Here is a 14,854-nt window from a genome sequence, read left to right on the forward strand (position 1 = left end):
CGCCTAACCAACTGAGCCACGCAGGCGCCCTGCTTTGTCCATTTTTAAATTGGGTTTTCTTTTATTATTGAGTTGTAAGGGTCCTTTATATATTCTGGATACATTCCTTTATCAGATACATGATTTCCAAAAATTTTTTCACATTCTGTGGGTTGTCTTTTGGCCGTCTTTATGGTATCATTAGGCAGCACAGAAGTTTTGATTTTGATGAAGCCTAGTTAATCTTCCATCATTTATAGTTTTGGTGTCATATCTAAGAAATTGCCTAGGTCAAGGTCACAAAGATTTAGTCCTATAATTTATTCTGAAAGTTCTTCTTTTTTTTAAAGATTTTATTTATTTATTTGACAGAGAGAGAGACAGCGAGAGAAGGAACACAAGCAGGGGGAGTGGGAGAGGGAGAAGCAGGCCTTCCGCTAAGCAGGGAGCCCGAAGTAGGACTCGGCCATGACCTGAGCCGAAGGCAGACGCTTAATGACTGAGCCACCCAGGCGCCCCTATTCTGAGAGTTCTGCAGTGTGAGTCCTCCAACTTTGTTCAAGACTCTTTTGGCTTTTGCAGATCCCTTGATCTTCCATCAGAATTTGAGGGTCAGCTTATCAATTTTCTACAAAGAAGTTAGCTGAGATTGGGATAGGAATTGCACTCAATCTGGAGATCACTCATACTGTTTCATAACTGCTTTTTCCCCCCAGTTACATATATTGAGAACATCTTTCCATTTCAATAAGAATGTCATATTTTTTTTCTTGTGTAATAATTCAACAGATATTTATTAAACACTTACAAGACACAAAGTGGTCTGGTTGCTGGTTATATGGAGATGAATCAGACACATATCCCATCTGTGAAAAGGAGCTTTCTACCAAGAAAGGAAAATAAGACATGAACATAAATAACTCTATTCCAAGTATGAGAGAGAGAGAAAAAGCTTCAAAAAAAAAAGTCATTTACAGAAATGAGGAAGGAGGTAAAGTTTCCACGTAGATACAGTCATTTGGTTAGCCTAGGGTCTTTCAACCTGAGCACTATTGATATTTGGGGATTATTCTTTGTTGTGGGGGGCTGTCCTGTGCATTGTAGAATGTTCAGCATCCCTGGCCTGTACCCCTCGATGTTAGTAGCACTCCCCTCCCCAAGTTGTGACAATCCAGAATGTCTCTGGACATTGACAAATGTCCCTTGGGAGGCAAAACCACCCCTGGTTGAGAACCACTGAGCTAGAACTTACATAATCATTTTTAATGGTGGTGTAGTACATCCATAGACATTCTATAATTTATGCAACTAATACCCTATAATTGTACATTCTTGTTGTGTTCAATTTTCCACTACTTTTGAAAAAATATAACTTTTAGAATCTATTACATCAGCTCCTTAGGATAAATAGGTACAGCATGCTAGATTTTTTTACAATAAAAGTTATACATGTTAAAATTATTTTTTGAAACAACAGGCAGATAAAATTAAAAGGTGCTCTCTCTCTCCCAGTCCCACTCCCCAGAAATACAGTCTATGGCATATCAATTTTAAATTTTTATATTTATTCAGAAGTGAAGTGGTAAAAGCCTCTTTTGATGCATTTTAATCATTACATACGATATTTGGTCTATTCATTGCACATTTCATCTGGAGCTTTCTAAGCTATGTTTTTGAAACTGTGGGTCTTGGTCCATTAGTGAAATCAAATTAGAGAGTCATGGTTGTATTTTTTTAATGAAATAGAACAGAACAGAATAGATCAGATCAGAGAGTATTACCACATAGAATAGGTACTACTTGGTGAGAAATGTGTTTCAGTATCATAGAAAGATAGACAGATGATAGGTAATGTAAGATGTACATGTTACTGTGGGTTGCAGCCAAGAAAAAATTTCAAGCCACTGCTTTAAGCAATCTAAATATATATTCAACATTCCTTTCTATAATGGGAGTGAAGTGATGGATGTGGCAAGCCTATTTTTTCTTGACTAAAAGAGAACAATTAATATAACATAAGCAAAAATACTTAGTATTAACAGTTACTCCCCAGAAAAGTAACAACACTAATTCCCATACTAAATACTGGGTTTTTTTGTTTTGGGGTTTTTTCTTAAAGATTTTATTTATTTGACAGAGAGAGACACAGCAAGAGAGGGAACACAAGCAAGGGGAGAGGGAGAGGGAGAAGCAGGCTTCCCGTGGAGCAGGGAGCCCGATGTGGGGCTCGATCCCAGGACCCTGGGATCATGACCTGAGCCGAAGGCAGATGCTTAACGACTGAGCCACCCAGGCGCCCCTAGATTTGTTTGTTTTTTTTTAAGATTTTATTTATTTATTTGAGAGAGAAATAGCGAGAGCAGGAACACAAGTAGGGGGAGTGGGAGAGGGAGAAGCAGGCTTCCTGTGGAACAGGGAGCCTGATGCGGGGCTCGATCCCAGGACCCGGAGATCATGACCTGAGCTGAAGGCAGACGCTTAACAACTGAGCCACTCAGGCACCCCCTAAATACTGGTTTGTTTGTTTTTTTTTTTAAAGATTTTATTTATTTATTTGAGAGAGAGAGAGCATGAGAGGGGGAAGGGTCAGAGGGAGAGGCAGACTCCCTGCTGAGCAGGGAGCCCGATGCGGGACTCGATTCTGGGACTCCAGGATCATGACCTGAGCTGAAGGCAGTAGCTTAACCAACTGAGCCACCCAGGCGCGCCCTAAATACTGGTTTTAATGTAAATTTAGAGTCAGGGCTCCATCAACTCAAGTTTCCTTAGGAATTAAATGATTCAATAAGAATCATCTACAACGCTTTTACTTTTTTTTTTTTTAATATTTTATTTTTAAGTAATCTCTGCACCCAAAATGGGGCTCGAACTCACAACCGCGAGATCAAGAGTCACATGCTTCACCAGCTAAGCCAGCCAGGCACCCTTCTAATGCTTTTATATGTTTGCAATTTAAACAGCATTGTTGTATACATTAAAAGGGGGCTGCTGATGGGGGCGCTTGGGTGGTTTAGTTGGTTAAGTGTCTGCCTTCGGCTCAAGTCATGATCCCAGAGTCCTGGGATCAGAGCCCCGTGTGTTCAGTCTCCCCGCTCAGCGGGGAGCCTGCTTCTCCCTCTCCCTCTGCCACTCAGCCTGCTTGTCCTCTCTCGCTCTCTCTCAATAAATAAATTAAATCTTTTTTTTTAAAAGATTTAATTTATTTATTTGACAGAGAGAGACACAGCGAGAGAGGGAACACAAGCAGGGGGAGTGGGAGAGGGAGAAGGAGGCCTCCCGTGGAGCAGGGAGCCCAATGCAGGACTCGACCCCAGGACCCCGGGATCACGACCCAAGCTGAAGGCAGACGCTTAACGACTGAGCCACCCAGGTGCCCCAAATAAATTAAATCTTAAAAAAAAAAAAAAAGAGGGTTGCTGATGTTTTCCAGTCTAGTTTTCTGGTACCTCTTTCTTCATTCAGTTGAATCGTTAGACATCATTATCAAACATTTATGACTGTCTGTAGGGAACATGGGACACAGGAGCTTATATAAATGTTGTTACTCCCTTCTGCTGGAGTGGCGGCTTATATGGCCAGGATCCTCTTGAATGTCTTTATTTCATACCAGGATAACACCACAAGGTCCCTGTGACCAATTGATTTTACATTATCATATAAATTTTTGTGTTCATGTAGGACTGAACTATTGTGATATTTAACTACAAGGCCAGGTTAACAAAGGATTTCGCTGAAATTTTAATATAACTAAGATTTCTCCCAAAAGTTAGCATATTTACCCTAACTTGAAATGATCATATTTTCAAGGTCGCCAAAGCCAAAATTGTAGCTGAACACATAAAATGGCTTTCATACAAACGTGGACAGGAAACTTAAGACAAAGAAACAAATAGACATAGATAGACATAGAAACAAATTTTCCCTGAAGTTCTGTTTAAAATATTACCAAAAAGACTTGATAAAGAAAACTTTACTGTGTGAGTCTATTCTTTGCCAGAACAAGCACAGCCAAGTGATGGCAGCTCTGCTGATCTATCAGTGTAATCACTGACAGCCACATGGTGGGAGAGATGACAATCATAAAGTAAACACTCTGGGAAATGCAGGGGGTGGGGGTGATAATTCATCTCTCCTTCTTTTTAAGATTTTATTTATTTATTTGGCAGACAGAGAGCACAAGCAGGGGGAGCAGGAGAGGGAGATGCAGGCTCCCCGTTGAGCAGGGAGCCTGATGAGGGGCTCGATCCCAGGACCCTGGGATCATGACCTGAGCCGAAGGCAGACGCTTAACCGCCTGAGCCACCCAGTTGCCCCCATTCATCTCTACTTCTAAGGACAAAATTTCATTCTGAGATCTAATCCAATTCCTCACTTCTGAGATGAGGAAACCAAGACTCGCAGAGGATAAGGCTTCAATTAATAGACATTTTTTTTTGAGCAGTTTTAGGCTTACAGAACAATTGAGTGGAAAGTACAGTTTCCACATAGCTCCTCCTCCCACCAATCGACAGTGTCCCATTTTAATCCACACATGTTAATCTTTATTGATTCAATTTCACACATTAATCTTGCATTATTGTGGTACATTTGTTCTAACTGATGAGCCAACATAGGTACATTATTGTCATTAACTAAAATCCATAGTTCACATTAGGGTTCACTCTTTGGGTTGTACATTCTTTGGCTTTTGTCAAACACATGACAACATGCATTTACCATTATGGAATCATACAAAATAGTTTTGCTGCCCTCATGCACCCCAATGTTTATAGCAGCAATGTCCACAGTACCCAAAATATGGAAAAAGCCCAGATGTCCATCAACAGATGAATGGATAAAGAAGAGGTGGCATATAAATACAATGGAATGTTACCATCAAAAAGAATGAAATCTTGCCATTTGCAATGACCGTGGATGGAACTAGAGGGTATTATGCTAAGTGAAATCTGTCAGTCAGAGAAGGACAAATACCATATGATCTCACTCATATGTGGAATTTAAGAAACAAAACAGATGAACAGAAGGGAGGAGAAGGAAAAATAAAATAAGATAAAACAGAGAGGGAGGCAAGCCATGAGACTCTTAACTATAAGGAACAAACAGGGTTGTTGGAGGGGAGGTGGGTGGGGGGACGGGGTAACTGGGTGATGGGCATTAAGGAGGGCACTTGATGTAATGAGCACTCGGTGTTATATGCAACTGATGAATCACTAAATTCTACCCCTGAGACTAATAATACATTATACGTTAACTAACTTGAATTTAAATTAAAAAAAATTAGTTTTGGGACACCTGGGTGGTTCTGTTGGTTAAGCGTCTGCCTTCAGCTCAGGTCATGATCCCGGGGTCCTGGGATCGAGCCCCGCATCGGGCTCCCTGCTCCGCAGGAAGCCTGCTTCTCCCTCTCCCTCTGCCTCCCACTCCCCATGCTTGTGCTCGCTCTCTCAAATAAATAAATAAATAATAAATGAATGAATAAACCTTTAAAAAAATTTTTTTAAATAGTTTTGCTGCCCTAAAAATTCCATGTGTTCCATCTGTTCATCCCTTCCTCCCTCCTTCTGAGCCCCTGGCATCCTTTTATTTTTTTTTATTTTTTTATTTTTTTTTAAGATTTTGTTTATTTATTTGACAGAGAGAGACACAGCGAGAGAGGGAACACAAGCAGGGGGAGTGGGAGAGGGAGAAGCAGGCCTCCCGTGGAGCAGGGAGCCCGATGTGGGGCTCGATCCCAGGACCCTGGGATCATGACCTGAGCTGAAGGCAGACGCTTAACGACTGAGCCACCCAGGCGCCCCCCTGGCATCCTTTTAGCTGTCTCCATAGTTTTTAGCCATTCTAATAGGTGTGTAGTAGTATCCCATTGTTTTAATTTGCAACTCTGTAATGACATTTGATATGGAGCATCTTTCATGTGCTTACTTGCCATCAGTATGTTTTTTTGGTGAGATGTCTATTCAGATTGTTTGCCCATTTTTAAATTGGGTTTTTTTCTTATTTTTTTTTTTAAGATTTTATTTATTTGACAGATAGAGACACAGCAAGAGAGGGAACACAAGCAGGGGGAGTGGGAGAGGGAGAAGCAGGCTTCCCACTGAGTGGGGAGCCCGATGTGGGGCTTGATCCCAGGACCCTGGGACCATGACCTGAGCCAAAGGCAGACGCCTTAATGACTAAGCTACCCAGGCGCCCCTGTTTTCTTATTCTTGAGTTTTAAGAGGTCTTTATATATTTTGGATACCAGTCTTTTATTCGATATATATTTTGCAAATATTTTCTCCAAGTTTGTGGCTTGTTTTTTCATTCTCTTAACAGAGCAGAGCATTTTTAATTTTAATGAAGTCCAAATTATCAGTTTTTTTTCTTTCATGGATCATGCTTTTGGTATCATATCACGGAAGTCATCACCAAATCCAAAGTCACCTAGATTTTCTCCTATGTTATCTTCTAGGAGGATTTTTTTTTCAGCATTTTCCCCCAAACTTTATTGAGGCATAATTGATAAAATTTTAAGATATTTAAAGTGTACGGGGGCACCTGGGTGGCTCAGTTGGTTAACCATCCGACTCTTGATTTCGGCTCAGGTCATGATCTCAGGGTTGTGAAATTGAGTCTCCCACTGGGCTCTGCACTCAGCAGAGTCAGTTTGGGATTCTCTCTCTCCCTCTCCTGCTGACCCTCTCCCTGCTCTCATCCATGCCTGCGCTGTCTCTAAAAGAAATAAATATAAAAAAAATAAAGTGTACAATGTGATGATTTGATATACATATACATTGTGAAAGGGTTCCCCTCGCCAAGTTAATACATCCATCACATATTTGCCTTTTTAATTTTTTTGGTGAGAACATTTAAGTTCTACTCCCTTAGCAAATTTCAGTTAAACAATATAGTGTTATTAACTATAGTGACCATGTTGTACATTAGATCCTCAGACCTTATTCATCTCATTTCTGAAAGTTTGTACAATCTGACCAACTTCTCCCTATTTCTCCCACCCCCAGCTCATGGCAACTACTTTTCTACTCTCTGTTTCTATGAGGTCAACTTTTTTTGTTATTTCTTTTTTTTAGATGCTACATAGAAGAGGTGCCATGAGGTGTTTGTCTTTCTCTTGCATAATGACCTCCAGGTTCATTCATGTTGTTCTAAATGATGGGATTTCCTTTTTCTAAGGCCGAATAATATTCCATTGTACATACATATGACAGCTTCTTTATCCATTCACCTGTCGATTGACTCTTAGATTGTTCCCATACTCTGGCTATTATGAATTATGCTGCAATGAACATGGAAGTGCAAATAGCTCTTCAAGGTAACAATTTGGTTTCCTTTGGATATACACCCAGAAGTGGGATTGTCAGATCATACGATAACTTCTATCAGTTTTTTGAGAAACCTCCATACTGTTTTCCATAGTGGCTGTAACAGTTTGTATTTGCACCAACAGTGCACAAGGGTTCCCTTTCCTCCACATCCTCACCAGTGTTTATCTCTTGTCTTTCTGATAATAGGCATCCTAACAGGTGTGAAGTGATAGCTCATTGTGGTATTGATTTGCATTTCTCCAATGATGAGTGATGTTGAGCATCTTGCAACTGATGGCCATCTGGATGTCTTCTTTTGGAAAATGTCTGCTTGGGTCCTCTGCCCATTTTTTAATTCTCCTAGGAGTTTATAGTTTCACAGTTAGGTCTATGATCTATTCTGAGGTAATTTTTGTAAAAGATGTAAGGTCTGTGTCTAGATTTCATTTTTTGCACGTGGATGTCCAGTTGTTCCAGAACCATTTGTTGAACAGACTATCCTTTATGCATTGAATTGCCTTTACTCCTTTGCCCAAGAAAAGGGTAAGACTTTTCAGCAACATATCCAGGTGTTCTCATGTCAGTTCTTTTTGCTGATAAACTGACCACAGCTATATTTAAGGGCATTGCTCTGGAGTCAAAGACTTAGTGGTTTTTTTAAATGTTTTATTTATTTATTTGACAGAGAGAGAGACAGTGAGAGCAGGAACACAAGCAGGGGGAGTGGGAGAGGGAGAAGCAGACTTCCGGCTGAGCAGGGAGCCTGACGTGGGGCTCAATCCCAGGACCCTGGGATCATGACCTGAGCCGACGGCAGACAGCCAACGACTGAGCCACCCAGGTGCCCCAAAGACTTAGTTTTTTAATCTAAGCTCCTTCAGTTACAAGCTGTGAGACCATGGGCAAGTTACCTCTCTGTGCCTCAGTCTCCTCAAATGTATGAGTTTGATAATAATAGTATTGATAATAACATAGGGTTATCATGAGACAAATTAGATAATATATATAAAATATCTGACATAGACTGCTCAATAAATGTCAGCTGTTATTATGATAGTATTCTAAGTTTAACTTGCTTTCTGCCTCAGGGGCTCACCATCAAAATATATAAAGAAGAATATGCGTATATTTTTCTTTATTCTCTACATTCCCTTCTAATTTTTATAAAATCGTGTACCATTTATGTTGTTGCTGTTTTCAAAACCACATTCTCTGTAAACTCATTTTAGTGACAGAAAGCAGATCAGTGGTTGCTTTGTGGCCATAGATGGAGGAAGGGGCACAAGGAAACTTTTGGGCATGATTGAAATGTTCTGTTTTGTTTTTTTTATTGTAGTGTTGTTTTCATAGGTGCTTACATCTGTCAAAACTTACTGAATTGCATACTTTAATTTTTTTTATTTGAGAGAGCGAATCAGAGAGAGAGAGAGAGAGCATGAGAGGGGGGAGGGTCCAAGGGAGAAGCAGACTCCCCGCTGAGCAGGAAGCCTGATGCAGGACTCGATCCCAGGACTCCAGGATCATGACCCGAGCCGAAGGCAGTCGCCCAACCAACTGAGCCACCCAGGCGCCCCTGAATTGCATACTTTAAATAGGGGCTGTTGGGGTGCGTGGGTGGCTCAGTCTGTTAAGTGTCCACCTTCAGCTCAGGTCATGATCCTGGAGTCCTGGGATCGAGCCCTGCATCGGGCTCCCTGCTCAACTGGGAGTCTGCTTCTCCCTCTCCCTCTGCCCCTCCCCTCCACTTGTGCTCTCTCTCTCGCTCACTCTCTCACTCAAATAAAGAAATAAAATCTTTCAAAAAATAAATAGGTGCTGTTTATTGTACATAAACTATACCTCAGTAAAGCTAAAGCATAACCTTTATTAAGAGACAAGCCAGTAAATATAAATGCTGTCTGGGTATTGATATCAAAGAATTGATACATTTTTTTGTACATGCAAATGTATTGCTGTTATTTTGAATTTTTTAAAAAAGGAACTTGGGGTGCCTGGCTGCCTGGCTGGCTCAGTCAGTAAAGCATGTGACTCTTGATCTCCTGGTTGTGAGTTTGAGCCCCATGTTGAGCATAGAGATTACTTTTAAACACTCTAAGACCCCCAAAATCAACATCCTCAGTAAAAAAAAAAAAATTAAAATAATAAATGTTTAGAAAAGGGAACTCTTATATAAAGATGCATATAGAAATATTTACAGATGACATGAGATGTGAAATATGCATCAAAATAATGAGGGATGGCAGGAGTGGACGGGGTGGGGGGGGGGGCATAGATGAAACACACTTGACCATGAGCGGATAATTATCAAAGCCGGGTGGTGTGTACATGGGGGTTCATTTCACTACTCTCTTTTCTTTTGTATTTGTTTGAAATTGTCCATAATTGAAAAGTTAGGGGCGCCTGGGTGGCTCAGTCGTTAAGCGTCTGCCTTCGGCTCAGGTCGGGCTCCCTGCTCGGCGGGAAGCCTGCTTCTCCCTCTCCCACTCTCCCTGCTTGTGTTCCCTCTCTCGCTGTCTCTCTCTCTGTTAAAAAATAAATTAAAAAATCTTAAAAAAAAAAAAAAGAAAAGAAAAGGGGCATCTGGGTGGCTCAGTCAGTGAAGTGTCTGCCTTCAGCTCAGGTCATGATCTCGGGGTCCTGGGATCGAGCCCCGCATCGGGCTCCCTGCTCCGCGGGAAGCCTGCTTCTCTCTCTGCCCCTCCCCCTGCTCCTGCTTTCTCTCTCTCTGTCAAATAAATAAATAAAATCTTTAGAAAAAAAAAGAAAAGTTAAAAAAAGAAACCACACATGCTGGTGGGGGGCACCTGGGTGGCGCAGTCGATTAAGCATCTGCCTCTTGGTTTCAGCTCAGGTCGCGATCTCAGGGTCCTGAGTTCGAGCCCTGTATCAAACCCCACATCAGGCTCCATGCTCAGAGTGGAGTCTGCTTTAAGTCTTTCTCTCCCTTTGCTCCTCCCCACTGCACCCTCTCTCTCTAAAATAAATAAATAAATCTTTTTTTAAAAAAATCACACATGGTGGTGCCTGGGTGGCTCAGTCGGTTAAGCATCTGCCTTTGGCTCAGGTCATGATCCCAGGGTCCTGGGATCGAGCCCCGCATGGCTCCCCGCTCAGCGGGGAGTCTGCTTCTCCCTGTCCCTCTGCCCCTCCCCCCAACTCATGCTCTCTCTCTCAAATAAATAAATAAAATCTTTTTTAGCTCTTTCTCTTCAACGAGGTGGCCGAGCGGTTTGGTGGCGGCGGCCTTGCGGATTCGCGCCAGACGCAGAGATGCAGATCTTTGTGAAGACCCTGACGGGCAAGACCATCACCCTTGAGGTCGAGCCCAGTGACACCATTGAGAATGTCAAAGCCAAAATCCAAGACAAGGAGGGCATCCCGCCTGACCAGCAGCGTCTGGTTTTTGCGGGCAAACAGCTGGAAGATGGCCGTACTCTGTCAGACTATAATATCCAGAAAGAGTCCACCCTGCACTTGGTGCTTCGCCTACGGGGTGGCATCATCGAGCCTTCCCTCCGCCAGCTGGCCCAGAAATACAACTGCGACAAGATGATCTGCCACAAGTGTTATGCTCGCCTGCAGCCCCGCACTGTCAACTGCCGCAAGAAGTGCGGCCACACCAACAACCTGCACCCCAAAAAGAAGGTCAAATAAGGCCCCTCCACCAGCTCTTCCTTTGCCTGCAGGGCGGCCTCCTGCCTGAGCCCCAAGGCCCTGGGGCCTCAATAAAGTTTCCCTTTCATTGACTGGAAAAAAAAAATCTTTTTAAAAAATCACCCATGTAGGAACTATTGTGTTTACTTCAGTTAATAAATGGACCTAGACTGAAAGTATTGCTAAGGTTTTTTTTTTTTATTGTTACTGCACACCACTTCTAAAGATTTTATTTATTTATTTGACAGAGAGAGAGAAAGCAGGAGCAGGGGGAGGGGCAGAGAGAGAAGCAGGCTTCCCGCGGAGCAGGGAGCCCGATGCGGGGCTCGATCCCAGGACCCCGAGATCATGACCTGAGCTGAAGGCAGACACTTCACTGACTGAGCCACCCAGATGCCCCTTTTCTTTTCTTTTCTTTTTTTTTTTTTGAAGATTTTTTAATTTATTTTTTAACAGAGAGAGAGACAGCGAGAGAGGGAACACAAGCAGGGGGAGTGGGAGAGGGAGAAGCAGGCTTCCCGCCGAGCAGGGAGCCCGATGTGGGACTCGATCCCAGGAGCCTGGGATCATGACCTGAGCCGAAGGCAGACGTTTAACGACTGAGCCACCCAGGCGCCCCTAATTTTAATTTTTGATTAAAATTTTTGAGATAATTGTAGATTCATCCTGCATACACTTTGCCCAGTTTCCCCCAAAGGTAACATCTTGCAAAACTGAAGTATAATATTACAACCAGGATACTGGCATTGTTATAATGCACTAATCTTATTCAGATTTCCCCCAGTTTTACTTATACTCATTTGTGTATGTTTGTGTATTAAGTGCTATTCAATTTTATGACCTGTGTAGGTTTATATATCCACCACCACTGTCAAGATACCAGAAAGTTCCAATACCACAAGCATAAGGATTCCTCACTTTGTCCTTTTATAACCACACTCACATTCTTGAACCTCCATCCCCAATCCCTAACCCTTGGCAACTATTAATCTCTCCTCAGTTTCTAAAATTTTGTCACTTCAAAAATCTATATGAATGGAATCATAAAGTATGTAATCTTTTGGGTTTTTTTTCCACGCAACATAATTCCCTAGAGATTCATCCAAGCTTTGTATATCAATAGTTTCTTTCCTTTTATTGCTGAGTAGAATTCTGTGGTATGGATGTACCATAGTTTAACTATTCACCCACTGAGGGACATCTAGGCCAATTTCAGTTTTTGGTTATTACAAATAAAGCTGCCAGGAACATTCATAGATGCATTTTTCATCTAACATTTTGTTTTGCTACTAGTATAGTATTTTCCTCTTCTATTCATTAATCTTAGAAGACTAGTAATTTTGCAAACTTTCAAATAAAATCTGTTGGCTTAATCAGTCTATACTTTTGAAGCATGTGTAGTAATTTCCCTTAAGTGAGACTATAAAGTATTTTCTCAATTGTATAATGAATTTCACTGGCTTTTCTCCTAGCATATTTTGAAAAGCAATTCTCAATAGGAATTTGTAAATGACCTTACAATTACAGACCTTTTGATGACTAAGATAGGTCTACATCAAAGCTGGTTTCCTCTTTGTAATAATCAAAGGGAACAATCTTGCCGTGCCTCCTGCACCTCATAAATATGTATTAGGAGACAAATTTTTCAACTGATACATCCATATGCCATCACTAAGGGCCGGAGAACATGTTACAGGTTTGAAATTTGAGCCCTTAGGTCTTTTGGCATAAAGTAAAATAATGATGCAATTTACATTTAGCCACAGATATACTGAAAATTTCCAATTTGCTTGGGAATTCTATTTTCAAAAACCATTACTTATCCTTTTAAAAGCATGCTTTTGTCATGGTTATTTACCTGCCACCATCTCTTAGCTCCAAACTTTTTTACTATGCTCTGTGGTGCCAGGGCTGGGATTCTGCAAACTCCTTTTCCCAAACTCCCATGCCCATTGTCTCCCTATTAGGTTCTGTCAATGGAAGGTTCTGATGGCAGATTGAAGGGAAGAAGGGACCTCTGGTTGCCAGCTTCTATCAACAGCTTCCCTAGTTCGGGTCTCCAGCTTCTTTCAATCTTCCCAGCACACAACACCAGATCCCCACAGAGGCACCAACACTCACTGGCCACACCTTCCTTGGTGGTCTGACCTCGTGCTCAGTAGTACACCCCTGAGCAGGGGCTGTGTGGAGTGCCTCCACCAGAGGTCCAAAAGCCAGCCAGCTCGAGACCTCTCCTTCACAATCCCAGGTTCTGGTAACCCCACTTCTTTCCTTTTGTTCTCCCAGCCCAGCAGTGGTAACTTCTTGCAGTTACTAAGATCAGCCCTAGGGGCACAGGAAGCAATGACAAATATCTGGGTTATCTTGTCGTCCCCTCTTTCATCTAACATCGATGTACCTAATTCTCTGTATTGAATCCGCTCTATTGGAAATACTTAGCATGGCTTTGTTTTCCTGTAGCTTTTATACAGTTGCAAACAAAATGTTCCCAACTCCCCCCCCAATATTTTAGTATCTTCTTTATTTCCTTTCCACCTATAAGGGTCATGTTCCTTATTCAGAAGAATCTGTGCTTGAATTCAGGACTTGGAGCCAGAAGGGGATAGGGTTAGGTGACTATCAGAGATTCTGTTGTATGCAACAGATGGACTCAGGAAGGGAATCTATGGAAAGATATGATCAACTCACAGAATCAAAGGAACCAATTTGTAAAGGGTGGGAACCAGAGCCATTCCAGAGATCTAGAAAGTGGGAACCAATGGAAGGCAACTTGGGATACTTTAGCAGCATGAATCTACAGAATCCACTTTCCAGGAAGGGTGTGGCTGACTGGCCCCACTGGGGTTAATTGCCTGCCCTTTGGCTGGTCGAGGGTGAGGTATCTTTTTTTTATTTATTTATTTTTTAAAGATTATTTATTTATTTATTTGCGAGAGAGAATGAGAGAGAGAGAGAGAGCACATGAGAGGGGAGAGGGTCAGAGGGAGAAGCAGACTCCCCGCTGAGCAGGAAGCCCGATGCAGGACTTGATCCAGGGACTCCAGGATCATGACCTGAGCCAAAGGCAGTCGCTCAACCAACTGAGCCACCCAGGCGCCCTCTTTTTTTTTTTTTTTTAAAGATTTTATTTATTTATTTGACAGAGAGAGACACAATGAGAGAGGGAACACAAGCAGGGGGAGTGGGAGAGGGAGAAGCAGGCTCCCCACTGAGCAGGGAGCCCGATGCAGGGCTCAATCCCAGGATCCTGGGATCATGACCTGAGCCAAAGGCAGAAGCTTAACGACTGAGCCACCCAGGCGCCCCGGTGGGGTATCTTTTGTTTGTTTGTTCATTTAAAGATTTTTTTTTAAAGATTTTATTTATTTATTTGACAGAGAGAGAGAGAGGGAACACAAGCAGGGGGAGTGGGAGAGGGAGAAGCAGGGTCTCGGCTGAGCAGGGAGCCCGATGCGGGGCTCGATCCCAGGACCCTGGGATCATGACCTGAGCCGAAGGCAGACGCCCAATGACTGAGCCACCCAGGCGCCCCTCATTTAAAGATTTTTTAAGTACTCTCTACACCCAATGTGGGGCTCGAACCTACAACCCCGAGATCAAGAGTTGCACACTCCACTGACTGAGCCAGCCAGGCGCCCCGAGGGTGAGGTATCTTGATGGACAATCCTACCAACCTGTAAGAAGTTTGGAGAAGGAAGAGGAACTCAACCAAAAGAAATTTAGCATGCTGTTTCCTGGAGAAGGAAGAATGGATGATAGCTAGCAATTACAACAAATTTTCACTATATTGAACTTCAGAAGCAGTCTTCCGTTGTAAATTACAATGCATTGTGTACTTAAAACTTTGAATAAAAGAACAATGATCTTGGGGTGGAATGCTCAGAGCAATTTTTCTAAAAGAAGGTTCCACATGTGAA

The 14,854-nt window shown here is 42.3% G+C and overlaps 1 pseudogene; it reads left to right on the forward strand.

The window, feature by feature from the left end:
• Positions 1-10,482: 10,482 nt before the first annotated feature.
• Positions 10,483-11,043, forward strand: LOC118536248 (ubiquitin-ribosomal protein eL40 fusion protein pseudogene; annotated as a pseudogene).
• The last annotated feature ends 3,811 nt before the right edge of the window (positions 11,044-14,854 follow it).

Source organism: Halichoerus grypus, chromosome X, assembly GCF_964656455.1.
Source record: "Halichoerus grypus chromosome X, mHalGry1.hap1.1, whole genome shotgun sequence".
NCBI lineage: Eukaryota > Metazoa > Chordata > Mammalia > Carnivora > Phocidae > Halichoerus > Halichoerus grypus.